Here is a 14,877-nt window from a genome sequence, read left to right on the forward strand (position 1 = left end):
CATTTAAGACTTCTTTTCAAAAATGAGTTTATTAATTCTATACTTTCTTACTATGTATTTAAGGGAAACAGAAATCACATAATAATTAAGACTATAAGTCTGAAAACAGGTAGCCTGCATATGAATTCCATATCCGTTATTTACTTGGCATATTTTATTTTATTTTAAAATATTTTATTTATTTATTCATTAGAGAGAGAGAGAGAAAGAGAGAGAAAGAGAAGCAGAGACACAGGCAGAAGAAGAAGCAGGTTCCATGCAGGGAGCCCAATGCAGGACTCGATCCTGGGACTCTAGGATCACACCCTAAGCCAAAGACAGATGCTCAACCACTGAGCCACCCAGACATCCCTATTTTATTTTATTTTATTTTATTTTATTTTATTTTATTTTATTTTATTTTATTTTATTTTATTTTATTTTATTTTATTTATTTTATGTAGGCTCCATGTCCAATGTGGGGCTTAAACTTACAACCCTGAGTTCAAGAGTTGTATGCTCTACCAACTGACCCAGCCAGGTGCCCCCTTAGACTATATTTTAACTTCTTCAGCTCTAATTTCCTTCTTTGTAAACTAGGACTGCCTATTTTATATGAGTGTTATGAGACTAACATAGTGAATGTGGTCTATAAATGAACACATAATCTATGTTAACTAATTCCAATAGTGGTATGTTGAAGTAAAGCTTGTGAATGGAGATTAGTATTTTCTACACTAATAGCATTTTGAAATTGTTGCTGTCTAGAAGCCAAGTTATATCTGAGAATCTATTGTATTATATCTTGGTCATGGTATATACTTAACCTGGGTTAGATTTGCTTGAGATGATTCTGTTCCTACTCATCAGAAAACACCCTCGTGTTTCTGGAAAGGGGAAAATGTAGGATTGTGGCCAAGCAGAAATTATTTTCAATTAGTCTAATTACAAAACCTATGCAGCAAGTTACAATTTTCAGTTTTTATGGTGATGCCTCTTTAATTTGTACTTGGGTACAGTTGGTCCCTAGAAGTGAAAATTACGATTCACATCCTATGGAAAGACTTTGGTTTTATTACTTCTAAACAAGAATTAACCAAACAAGGATTGTCTGTAGAAAGGGCAATGTGAACTAGCTTTCATGAATAAAATAAATCATTTGAAATTTGCATAAATATTGGGTGCTACCCTTGTGCTTGGAAAAAGCTCCACTTCTTAAGTGGCCTTATTTGATTATACTTAAATTTTTTTTCATGATAATAATTTAATCATGAATTTCTTCTTATAAATAATGCAGATAAATTTTAGAGTAAGCTTCTTTACACTGATTCTCTGTTAATCTGAATTAACAAGATTGTGTTGCATGCACTCTACGATGGAGATTTGGCTTCTGTCAATATTTTGTCCAAGGAAGGTCTGAATAAAGTCTGTCACATTGTATAATACTGAATCTCTCATCTTTGAAAAGCCTTTCCTTACTGCATTGCTTAACGTAGTAGAGATTCTGGAGCATGGATGGGACTGTGTGTTGCCGTGTTCATTTAGAATGTGTCCACTGAGGGTAGAGCTGAATTTTAATGGCTGCCAAGGGCTGCAGCAATGATTCTCCTTAAACATGCTTCACCATTCCAGTCTCTGAATGCCAACAAGGTGGCTTGAAGGCCACATGGTTAAAGCATGAAGACATTTTTTCCGTTAGTGTTGTCTAAAACGTGTCATCATGAGTGATTTGCCCAGCAGAGTTCCAGGATGTTGTTTGTGTCAGGATCTGCTTATAGCTGCAGACTGCAGACCAGTAGGAAAATCCTGCTGACATTTGAACAGTCATAACATAACTTGGAGACAGGAGCTCCTAAACTCCAGCGGCACCATTACTTACAGTGTCCCATTGCCTCTGGCTCATGTTCCCTACAGAAAACTTGGGATATACATCCCATTTGAAAGAATTGTAGTCACAAGATACAAAAATCATTGGCAGCAAGAAGACAATAACGCAGATTGAAAATGCCAATTGCTGTTGATCCCAACTTTGAGGTTGCCAAACCATCCATGGTTTTGGACTGCGACTCCCCTACTAGGTATATCCCCCCTCCCAACCCTTCCCTTATTCTCATTCCTTCTTTTTCTGGAATTTGATGACTACCGTGGCATCTGCAGAATCTTGGCAAGTGAAAGGACCTCACAGATCATCTTACCATCTTCCTTGCACTTGAGTTTTGTCCCATGCCACCCTGACCTGCTGTTAGGATGACATTTTGGTGGGAAAAAAAATCATCCCTTACTTATAAGACAGCACTACTTGTCAAGTGTTAAATAAAGGAATGAAGTCTCCCAAAATGATAGATCTGTGGTGTTTTACCCTAAGCAATTGTTCCTCCTTTCAATGGTTTGACAAGGCTTCTCTTTCAAAAACCCTCTTTGAAGCTTGGTAACTAATGACTACAAGGTTCATCTTTCTTTTCTCTGTGTAGTATCAAAAGTTCTTTAGATTCTCTTCCGTGAGGAGGGTCATGAGTTCGTCTTTCCTCTACCTGAGTGTCATGAAGCCCCTTTTCCCTTGCTGATCACAGAGAAATTCTCAGAAAGGGTCTAAGGGTCTAAGTTGAACTAGTGTTCAAGAAAAACCTGTCATTTGATGTGTTAAAAAACAGGGGTGTGGTGGTCACCTAGTTACAAGCTGATGAGTTCTTTTCTCCTTCTTTCTTACAATGCAGTTCTTATCATAGAATCTGGACCTATTTTAAAATTCTAAGTATGTGGCCTTTTTCCTCCACAATAATTTGATGTGGTTTTGATAGGATCGGGAACAACATAGATCCTGAGAATGGCAGAGGTGGTCAGTGCGATAGGACTGAGTGAGCAAGTGCTTAGACCACTGACACTTTTTTATCCTCCTTTTGTGTTTCCTCCTTTTGTTCCTTTTGTGGTGTGGGATGCCTAAGCTTGTTGTTTTGAAGATAGACCATTAACTGAGTTTGTCCATCTACCTATCTAGTCATTAAGAGACTTTCCAGCTCTTAATAATCTTTTATGTGACTGGTTGTTCCCAGACTAGATTAACTTACCATTTGTGCTCCTTAATTTAAAAGATTGGGGAGTAAGTACCTCACCTCTTCTGTCATCTTTAAACCATTTAGTGGACCTTAGTCTGTTCATTTGGAATTGAATTAATCAATAATTGTCCCAGCTCTTGTCAGAGCTGGCTCGTTGTTTAATTCCTGTGGTCATCAATGAAATAAAATAAAAAGTCCTCCAGCTTTGTGCATCATGGGGGTCTAGGTTCAACCTAGACTGTGGCCAGCTGGAATCATGCTATCTGGGAAGGACAAATTCCTACTTGCCTTTCTCTTAGGTATCCAAGAGAGGTTGCAAAAGCATTAAAAACATGAAGTGGCAGCGTCTGGGTGACTCAGTCAGTTGAATATGCCAATTGCTTATCTCAGGGCTGTGAATTCAAGCCCTGCATTGGGTGTTAAAAAAATAAATAAATAAAGCATGAAGGACAATGCAAGGGGATCATCTTGGGTATCTGCAAACTAAGTGCAAAAGATAATATCTTCCAGCACTTTATAGGAGAAAAATATTATTAACCATTATTAAAAAATAGTGGGAAAGTGATACCTGGCTGTTGCCAGTGCCCAAGTAAACCTCCACAATCTCTGTTGTTCTTTGCCCTGCATCTACCTTCCTATGACATCCCCCCAAACCACATATAGCTTTCTTCTAGGGATGCCAGGAAGTCTATAGATTGTCTAGAAATAAGAATAAGCTCCTGAGGCATGATCACTACTTCCTCATAGATTAGAAGAGGACAACCCAAAACTAATGGGTTTGAGTCCTCACCAAAAGAAGTACTGTCCTGCAATGTCCCACACTGAATGGGACAAAGTGCTCTCACCAGAAGAAATCTGTTCACAGAGATCAATGCTTGAACACTGCCTGAACACTACCTGAAAACAAAACATACTACTGATGTAACTTCAAAATTCAAAATTTAAAATCCAGAGATCTTAAAATCTAAAAAATGAATGTCTTTTGGGAAAGGCAACAGCAAGCCAACAATTTTTTTAAAGATTTATTTTATTTATTTGAAAGAGAGAGAGATTGCATGAGAGTGAGCACGAGTCAGGGGAAGGGGTAGAGGGAGAGAAAGAAGCAGATTCCTCACTGAGCAGGGAGCCTTAAGACACAGGGCTCAATACCAGGACCCAGAGACCATGACCTGAGCTGAAGTCAGATGCTTAACTGACTGAGCCACACATGTGCTCCAACAAGCCAACAGTTAAAAAAAAAAAAAAAACAAAAACAAAAAAAAAACACTTGCTTGAAATGAAGTTTTATTGGTCAAAAGTGTGTATGAAGAGTTAATATTTGCATATTTTGTTTGAATGGAGTTATAGGTATTTAGCAAAAAATAATATAACAACATGAAATTATGTAGATGAAGTTAAATATTATATGATTAAGCTACTTTAAATGAATTTTTAATATCATAGATTTAAACTCAAAAAGATATTTGACTTTGTGCTACAGAAAAAGATAAGGCCAAGGAAGAGATAAGAAGCTTGACCTGAATAAAGTTTTGAGAGGGGAAAGAGTGGCCATTTAAAATCTGTCCTAATAGCAAAAGCTCAATTCTAGAAAGATAAGGGTTGAATAACAGCAACAACACAAAATAATATGATGGGTTTTCTATACCACATATTCCCAAACTGGGTAATTCTGTATTAAAAGCCTGTTACATTTTGAAGTGTAACCATACCTATATTGTACAATGAAACTGGAAAATTTAATGTGATTTTGTGTTTTTTTTTCTGTAAGGTTGTGACACAAGATTAGATTTCTGCATAAAAACAAGTGAAAGTATACAATTATGTTAGGTGAATGTACATAATATTTCCATCAAACTGTCTTATTTTAATATTTTCTGATATCCTAAAGTAGTTTTTGGAATCTTGAATTCATAACATATTAAGTAATGGATACTTTTTATTTATTAAAAGGTCCCTGAGAAACTCAAGTTCTATACTGATGTCAACTGTAATTAAATTAAAGACTCATGTGTTTTTGATAAGTGAAAATTTATCAGATGATATATTCAAAATACATGAATTTTTGATCATGGGTCAAAGGAGAGACTTAGTGTCTAAACCTCAAAAGCCCGAATTTACATGTAATGTTATTTACACAGTCTTTTCTTGATCTCCTTGCAGAAAATTAAACACTTTCAACTGTCCTGGCCCTGGATGGAATTGGCACTGGAGAATCAGTTGGGTTCACATAATGTAAATAAAACATTTCATGATATGTTAGGTTGCTAAGGAAATGAGGAAATGGTGCATGGCATATGGAAGGATGTGCTTATGGCTCAGGAAACGGAGTAAGATATATTTAAGGAGCATCAGGGGAAAGGCAAAATTTAGGACAGCTAAAATTTAATTAAATGTGTGAAATAGAAATTACTAGAAATTAAAGAGTAGTAAGAAGAATCAATTTGTCCAGCATGCATTTAGATAAATGAGTTTATACTTTTAATTGTGTAGTAAGTCATAGTGGACCACAAATTAAAGCTCTTTCCATCTGCTCAGAGTGGACTGGACTAGTTCCTGGGCCCTCTTCCAAAGTTGAATATTAGCACTGAAAGAGGACCTGTGATCTAAAGCCTTCACTTCCTGCGACACAGAATTGGCAGCTCTGAGGATTCTAAAGACCTCAGACTCAAAACCAATGGAAACAAGTGAAACTTAAACCATTTGTCAAACAAGCATCTACATTGCTACAAAAAATGAAGGCTCCAGAACAAACCTAGAACCAAGTATTTGGAATGCACATCCTTTCTGGGATCCTCCTCTCAATATAAAAGTGACTACATATAGAATGGTGTGTTTTATTCAATACTTTATTGTTCATATTGATATTTGGATAAGTCTCTTGGAACTCTTAGTCAAATAAGGAAAATAAGAAATTATTCTTACTTGTATAATAGAAAAGCACTGTGATTATAGAGTTCCTCGAATTAAGGAGAAACAATGTAATTTTAGAACAGGATTAGAAATATTAATGTAAGCTTTAAAAGAAAACTTTTGGGGCACCTAGGTGGCTCAGTCAGTTAAGTATCTGACTCTTGATTTCAGCTCAGGTCATGATCTCAAGGTCCTGGGATCAAGTTTGCATTAGGCTTCATACTCAGCACAGAGTCTACTTAAGATTCTTTCTCTCTCTCTCTCTGCCCCTCCCCCTACCTGCATGCACACACATGCGCTCTCTCTCTCTCAAGTAGATAAATAAATCTTTAAAAAATATTTTTTAAAAAAGAAAACTTTCATAGCTTTGATTCTGAAATAACCTCAGAACAGAGCCATAGGTGCTCATGTAACCGAAAAGGTTTACATTGAACTCCCTTAGTGTGTTGACAAGTATTTTAGCATGTTGGCACATAAAGTTCTGTCCAGAATTAAATTTAAATGCTTTACTTGGTTAAATAGAAAGCTTATTTATGGGCTCAGCATGTGGAAAAGGTTGAAGAGCATCAGCCTGGACTCATCAGAATGAATGGCCACCGCTGGGGCTCTTCCTTTCACCAGCTCACTGGAACAATGTAACTCCATGTTGCACCATATTATTTAGTTCTTGATGTCTTCATTTTTCCACTAAAAGAAACTAAGTTTCCTTGGAGAAACAACTCAGTCTATGCATGCATGGTCTAGACATATAGCTTAGATTGTTGGGATTATTTTGTGCCAGAAAGCAAGAAGCTTCCAAAAGAAATAGTCATATCAGAAAGACAGAAACTTGCCTAAATGAAGCCACCACTAACCAAAGTTGTGACATTAAAAATGATAAGTCCTCCAGTCAATTTAATTACATTCAATCTACTAAAAAGCCACAATTTCCTGAACAAATGAACAAAAAGGAAAAACATCACATGAAGTATTTGAAAGAAGATGAAGGGACTAGAATTTATTACTACTGAGGCTTCTTTTTCACTTGGCATTATTGGCTTATTTATTGTATCTATAAAGATTACAGTAATTAGCTAACCTAAATGTATCGGTAGAAGAGATTTTAGGACTCAAGGTAAGAATGTCAGTAGAAAGACTCCATAACTTGTGATTGTAAGTCTATCAATAGCCAAATTCCAAAATTCATTTGCATCACTTTTTAGATGATGCAAACAATAGGAAAGAATGTGTTCTGTGCAAATGTCTTTAAAGGTAAATGGAAGAGGCAAATACCATTGTGGGGAGAAAAGAAGGTCAGTTCACCAGAAGGAGCAGGACAAGAAGGTGTGCAGGGGCAACAGCTAGGCTGTCAACTGCAGGCCTGTGCACATTGAAACAAAGCCACAGAAGACAACAGGATGGGACAGATTTTCAGACAAAAATAGATGTAAACGAAAGAGGAAAGGCTGAGGTGGCTCACCAAGAAACTAGAATACTGCCCTGAAGAAACCAAAGAAACAAAGTGAAGTCCAGTTGGTGTCATACACCAGCTCTCACCTGTGGATGTCTCTCCTTATTAACCCAGATATCTTTGTACCAATCCTTGTATAAATGCAAATTACTGGTAGCTCTGGGAGGAAATTATATTTATTTTTTTATGTTCATTTTTTAAAAAGATTTTATTTATTTATTCTTGGGAAACAGAGAGAGAGAGGCTGAGGGAGAAGCGGACTCCCTATGGGGAGTGCGATGCGGGACTCGATCCCAGGACTCCGGAATCACACCCTGAGTTGAAAGCAGACGCTCAACAGCTGAGCCACCCCGGCGTCCCTTTAGGAGGACATTTTAAAGGGGAAAAATCCGACCTCTTATTCTACTCCACTCGCCCCCCCCTTTTTTTTACATATTTAGGTAGGTGCTTATTTTCATTTACTGCAAACCTTCTTTAAAATGTGAACGATTGTCTTCTGTGTCGACTTAACATTCCACAGGCTGCAGGAGTGCAATTTGAGTGGCCTGTGATATGCAGTATAACTAAATGCCAATTTGAAGTCATAATCATGTTTGCAGCATGACAAGTATTTCAAATGACTTACTTTCTTAAAAATCCATTTTTAAAGTAGGATTGTTTCCCCAAATGCCTGCTCCTTGCTCTTAGCTCTCCCATTAAAACTGTGACATCTTTGGCAGTGGTATTCTAGTTTTCCATATTACTTTATTCATCTAATGTCAAAGAGTGGAAATTTTTGTGCATATGCGTTAAATTATACGTTGGAGGGAAATTAGGTCTAACAGCTCATCAATATTTTAAAATATTGGTATTTGAGATTCTCTATGTAAGAACAATTTGCCTACAAATTTTAAGATAGAAAGCTACTAGAAAAATTGCCATGGATTACAACTCATGAATTTTTAAACCTTCAGTGTTTATATTAAGAATTACAAGTAGTTTCATAGCATCTATGGACTGATCATGGAACAAAAATTTATATTATGAAAAAATTAAATGGAAAGGAATCTACATATTTTGTGATATTTTCAATTTGTAAGTCTTTAGAGACAAAAAAGTATTTACATATCTTAAGAATCCCAAGCACATCAAATGGATCATCCTGAACAGGATCTGTAGATTTCTAAAGGTACATGGAAGAATTAGAAATTGTTTATAATGCATATCCAAGAAAGTGAGCTGGGTGATCACTTCCCTCACAGTAGTGAAATTATTAGCGTGATTACTATAAGTAGAATTTTGCATTAATCCTCAGGTCTTGAGAAGGATTCAAATCTTCCACCTATCTTTAATAGTAAATAATCTCAATTAATTAGAAGGGAAACCATCTTGGGACCCCTGGATGGCTCAGCCGGTTAAGCGTCTGCCTTGGGCTCAGGTCATGATCTCAGGGTCTTGGGATCGAGCCCCACATTGCTGAGCAGGGAGTCTGCTTCTCCCTCTCACTCTGTGCACACACTCGCTCAATCTCCCCCCCCCTTTCAAATAAATAAATGTCTTAAGAAAAAGTGGGGGGAACCATCTTTCTCAATAGGTATGCATCTTTTAATCCCCAGAAGATTTAGAATTAAGCACAGAAAAATTTAAAAGCGTCAAAATAATTTATTAATACTAATGTCAAGTAGGAACTGTGAGATCTACCTAGGAGAATAGCCATGATTGCAACATTCCATCCAGTTTCATTACAATGATTTATTTGCCTATAATCCCTGGACTATGTTTCCTGGGAACAAAGATGGTGTGTTTTATCTTAGCATTGAATGGCAGGAAGACTTCAATATATTTATTTTTATATAACAAACAATATGGGGATTCCTTCTTGAAATGTTGCTTGGTACCATTTTCTAAGATTAAAAATGATACTCCTACATACAAAGGAGGGGAAAAAATTAACTGTGATAATTTTTTTTTCTTTAGTGATGCATTTAAAAATTATTTCCTTTTTTTTTCTAGAGATTTTATTTATTTATTCATGAGAGACAGAGAGAGGCAGGGACATAGGCAGAGGGAGAAGCAGGCTCCCTTTGGGGAGCTTGATGTGGGACTCCATCCCAGAACCTCAGGATCACGCTCTGAGCCAAAGGCAGTTACTCAACCACTGAGCCACTGAGGTGTCCCTTAAAAAATTATTTTTTTTCCTTCCTTGAGGACCATGAGGATGAGATGCCATCTTAGAGGCTGCCATGAAGAGGGCAATTCAAGAAGTTCTCTTTGGTGAAATGATATTTGAGCTGAAATCCAAATGACCAGACAGAAGGAGCCATTCCAAGACCAGGGCAGAGTGTCGGCAAAGAACAGCTATGTCCCTAGCATTCTTATCCTTGACTCAGGACTTCCCTTCTGCCTTCCTCATCCAGGCTCTGTGTTTCCCCCCAAACTTTTTCTTATTAGACTGGGGAAACTGACAATCTGGTGTAAAAACATCCTTCATTAGAGATGCACTGCTTTCCATGGGACGGTCTTTAACATTATTAAACAGAACACTTACTGTCTCATATCAAGCATTCTCAGCTGGGTTCCTCCAGCCATTGCCCAGAGATATCCCAAGGGAAATGATTAGATTCTTGACTTTAAAATGCTCATTAAAGTGCCATCTCCCCAAATAGAAGATATCTCTCCTAAAAACAAATTCCCACTGCCACTATTCTATTTATCAGATATAAATTTCTGGCAGTAAAAGTATCACCATTCTATCTATCCTTCCAATTATGAAGCCTTCAGAATAAGCTCAGATCACCAAGTTCCCCAATGAAGAAGAATTTTAATTATTAAAAGGACACTTCTGTGTCTTTTTAAAAAATAAATTTTAGTATCATTGCATTGGCAACTAAACTGCCTTCTGCTTCACTGCCAGACATCTTTGGGTCTTGTTGCAGTTTTTAATAAGTAATAAGGTATAATAACCAATGAAATAATTATTTAAATAACAGTCAACCTAGAGCTAAGGTAAGGATACATGTTTTCCGGCTCCAGATGAGCTAGCCAACCCTATACCACCCCTCTGCTCACTTCTGTATCTTGTATTATTGAGAACTAACCCTAACTGGTTGACAATGTGGCCCTAATGCTTTCTGAAACTTTGATCAGTAGAAGCTGGGGAAACTTTTTAAAAAGTAGCCAACATTTGAATCACCTGTGTGGTGTGCTCGATTGAGCACCCAACTCTTGGTTTTGGTTCAGGTCGTCATCTGTTTTGTGAGATGGAGCCCTGCATGGAGCTCCCACATGGAGTCCCACCTCTGGCTCCATTCTCAGAGGGGATCTCCTTGAGATTCTCTCTCCCTCTGCCCTTCCTCCAATACCCCCCTCAAATAAATAAATAAATCTTAAAAAAAAAAAGACATAATCTAGAATGATTAACACTGTACTATTCTGTTTGGTGTCATTGTTCTGATGGAGTCTTTATGCAAGGTCACACTCCTGTGGTCAAGGGCAGGATCTTCCTGTGAAGAAGCTGTTTCTTCTTCAGTCACTCTTGAGCAAGAGGAACTGATTTTAGGACCTTAGACTTGAAGAAGGATAAAAAAAAAATCATTCTGTCTCAACTTATCTTCGGTTATCTGGACTCTTAGGCACAGTTATATTCAGAGCATTCCTGGGCTTGGAATAACCTGACCCTTACTATGTTCACTTTGGCTAGGAACACCCAAATGGACCCTGAAGGTAAGTTGAGACTAAGCTGTTAGTGTAGCCACCTCTAGGGGCATTTGTAAGACACCCTTCTATCAGGTGCTACACATCAAAGAAAGGACAGTATCCTTTCATCATCTGCTGCAGTCTGAAATTAGCTGAATCCTTAGTTAAGGGAAGGATGTGTCCCCTAGGCTAGTTGGGTGTTAGCAACGGCCATTTCCCACAGTGTAGCTGCTCCTGCAAAATGGTGATCTCAGAACTCATATCGGAAGAAGAGAAAGGGAAAGGGTGCTCTGTCCAGGAGTTTGGGCCAGAAAAACCACATGCAGGATCTGTTGTGGAGCATATATGAGAAAGCTCAGTAGTGCTTTCATAAATGTGGGGGGTAGTTTGATATATGAAAGTTGATGCTCTTAAGGTAAATTTTGAATATGAACACAGCTGCAAACTTATTAAGACTCCTATGTGGCAGGTAGCCCTCACATTCATTTATAAGATTTTTCTTCCCCTACACAATGGGATTTCAAACCTTACAATAGCTTTATCTGGAATAATACTAAGTAGTTTTTCAAATTTTTGTAATTTTTTTAAATAAAAACTTGTTACTGGCATGAAAGAGAGTAAATTATGAGTAAATTCCATGATCTTTGCATTCTTTGAAGTCAGCATGCATATAATTGTCATTTCTCTCACTGAGGATATTGCTTATATGAATAAATAATAAAGAAACAACTATTTGAACACAAATTTTATACTAACAGAATATTTATAGCATCCCAGAGAAGTTTGAGTGTCATATTCTTTTTAAGTAAAATGTATTATGAAAACTGTGAAACACAAGGATGGATATTCAGGCAAGGGAGTTTGAAATTCTTTTGAGAATAAAATAAATGGTAAAAGGAAAAGAATTTATTCTGGCATGAACAAAAGGTATGCAGGCCAGTTTTAAAAAGTCATAGTTTCTTTCTTGTAACTTTAGAAATAAGCCTTTTCATCAAGAGAACTACAGTGGATACTATTGTAGATACAGAGAATTTATAGAGAGAATTTGAATTACAAGATTAAAGTTGCAAACCAAAAAGAAACAATGTATAAATGGTATAGGTTTAAATTAATGGAAAGAAATTAAAACTAAATTTTATAAAGTAATGATAATAGTAAAATATCTTTCATCTGAAGTATTAAGTTAGACATGATAGGGAGAAAATATAGTTGGCAAGAATATATAGAAAAGAATGCAATAATCTTGTAAGGAAATTTCCACTTCTAGGTATGGTAGTTTATATCAAATTAACTCCTTTCCCTTGATAAAAACAATTTAAAAAGAGAGTAAAATGTATTAAAATGTAATGCCTCCCCCAACTTTTGGAGGCATCAGAGAACAACTAAGGGTGTTAAGATTAGTGGGATAAAATCCTGTACACTAGAGCAATGCACTGATGCAAACATGACATTCTTTTTTGATTGTCTTCTCAAGCCATTTTCTAATAGGTAAGTGGCACAAGTGAGAGGATAAACAGAAAGAAAAATCTTATAATTTTTTTTATGCTCACAAAGGTGGGTAGGCAAGAGTTGGGGTTCCATATGGCCAAGGTAGCTAAGACTTGAGAAGTCAAGACCTTGGGTTAAAGAGAATTACAAGGAAGTGAGCCCAATATTCTGTAATTCTTTTTTCTTCAGGGTGTTTGATAAGTTTCACAGGGTAGGAATATAAGCAACAAAGCAGAAAGTGAAAAATAACTTTACACAGTTTCACAGTGTTTGAGAGATACGAACACTAGACTCAAGACATTTCCAAAGACCTCTCAGATTTTAATAATCTCAATCCCCAATCAGATCAAAGTGATTTACAGTTTCTGTCTTCTAGGAAACAAACAAACAAACAAACAAACAAACAAACAAACTACCCAGCTTCTTTTAAGGAAGATATTATCTTATAAGTTAAGGGAAGAGCCCTTATAATTCATCATACACAATTACTGGCATTCAATAAAAATGTACAGGATATTCAAGGAAACAGGACAAAATGGCCAAAACAAAAATAAAAACAATACAAACAGACCTTTGGTTGATCTATGTATTGGAGTTATCAGACAGAGGCTTTTAAATAATTGTGATTAATAGATTTAAGAAAATAGATGAAAAGAAAATTCCACTGGAAGACTGGAACCTATAAGCACAATCCAATCAAAGTTCAGAGTTTGTAAACACAAATACCGAAATTAGAACTCATCAGATGAGTTTAACAGTAAATTAGAGCAGAGAAGAGGATTACTGAGCTGCCAAGTAAAACGTGTAAAATGAAGTGGTGCCTGGGGGCTGCCTTCAGCTCAGTTCATGATCTCAGAGTCCTGGGATCAAGTTCTAATAGGGTTTCCTGCTCAGTGGGGAGTCTGCTTCTGCCCCTCCCTCGGCCCTCTCCCCTGCTCGTGCTCTCTCTGAAATAAATTTAAAAATATTTTTTAAAAAGTTTAATGAAAAAGACAAAAAATACAAAAGAGAGCAAAATATACATAACAAATGGTGAGAAGTTCTTGTATATGTGTGATTGGAACCCCAGAAAGAGAAAAGAGAGAGAATGGGGGATGAGTAGTAAATGAGAATTTTCTAAAATTAATGCAAGGTATCAAACCTAAGATTCAAGAATCTCTATAAAACCCAAGCACATCTAGGTACATTATAGTAAAACTGCCTAAAATTAAAGACAAAAAGAAAATATTAAAAGCATTTAGAGGACAAAATCTCTTTCAAGAAGAAATGATCAGAGTGATGAAAGCCGGATGATAATGGAATGCTATTTTTAACATGATATAAAAAAAAATGCTAACTTAGAATTCTATAGGCAGTGAAAGCATCCTTCCAAAAGGAAGATACAATAAAGGCATTTTTTTTTCAGACAAAAATCTGAGAGTATTTATTGCCGGTAAATCCACATTAAAATTGATTAAAGTAAAGAGAGACTCAAATATTAAGTTACATACATGGATAGACTAAAATGATGAAAAGTAGTTAACTTTTTGGGGAGACTTAAGAAAGTACAGCTTTGTTCAGGATTTATTAGCTTACTTTTCTTCTTTTTCAAAAGGAACAACATGAGAACAAATAAATTTTCTGAATAAGTACTTTATGTTAATTAATAAATCACAATCTGGGCCAATTTTTAAAAATTTGTAGAATTTGACAAACAGTTATAACAGGAAATGATAAGCAAATTTAGAAAGGCTTAGCAATAAACAACATATTAAAGTGGCAATTAGGTGGGTAAAAAGTCAAAAGATTATGTCAGTTTAAAAAATACTTTCTAGGGGATCCCTGGGTGGCGCAGCGGTTTGGCGCCTGCCTTTGGCCCAGGGCGCGATCCTGGAGACCCGGGATCGAATCCCACATCAGGCTCCCGGTGCATGGAGCCTGCTTCTCCCTCTGCCTGTGTCTCTGCCTCTCTCTCTCTCTCTCTCTGTGACTATCATAAATAAAAAATTAAAAAAAAAAAAAAAAAAAAAAAAAAAAAAAAAAAAAAAAAAAAAATACTTTCTAGGGGCGCCTGAGTGGCTCAGTTGGTTAAGCGGCTGCCTTCAGCTCAGGTCATGATCTCAGGGTCCTGGGATGGAGCCCCACTTTGGGGTCCCTGCTCAGAGGGGGGCCTGCTTCCTCTCCCTCTCCCTCTCTCCCTGCTCGTGTTCTTTCTCTCAAATAAATAAAACATTAAAAAAATACATTTCTACTACTTTATAAGTATTTTGCTTATAGCAATAATACAGAAGTAAATTGTAACATGAGAGGAAGAAAGCACAGGTAGGGTTAGATTGGGAAGGA

This window comes from Vulpes lagopus, chromosome 2 (genome assembly GCF_018345385.1).
Source record: "Vulpes lagopus strain Blue_001 chromosome 2, ASM1834538v1, whole genome shotgun sequence".
In the NCBI taxonomy this organism is placed as follows: Eukaryota; Metazoa; Chordata; class Mammalia; order Carnivora; family Canidae; genus Vulpes; species Vulpes lagopus.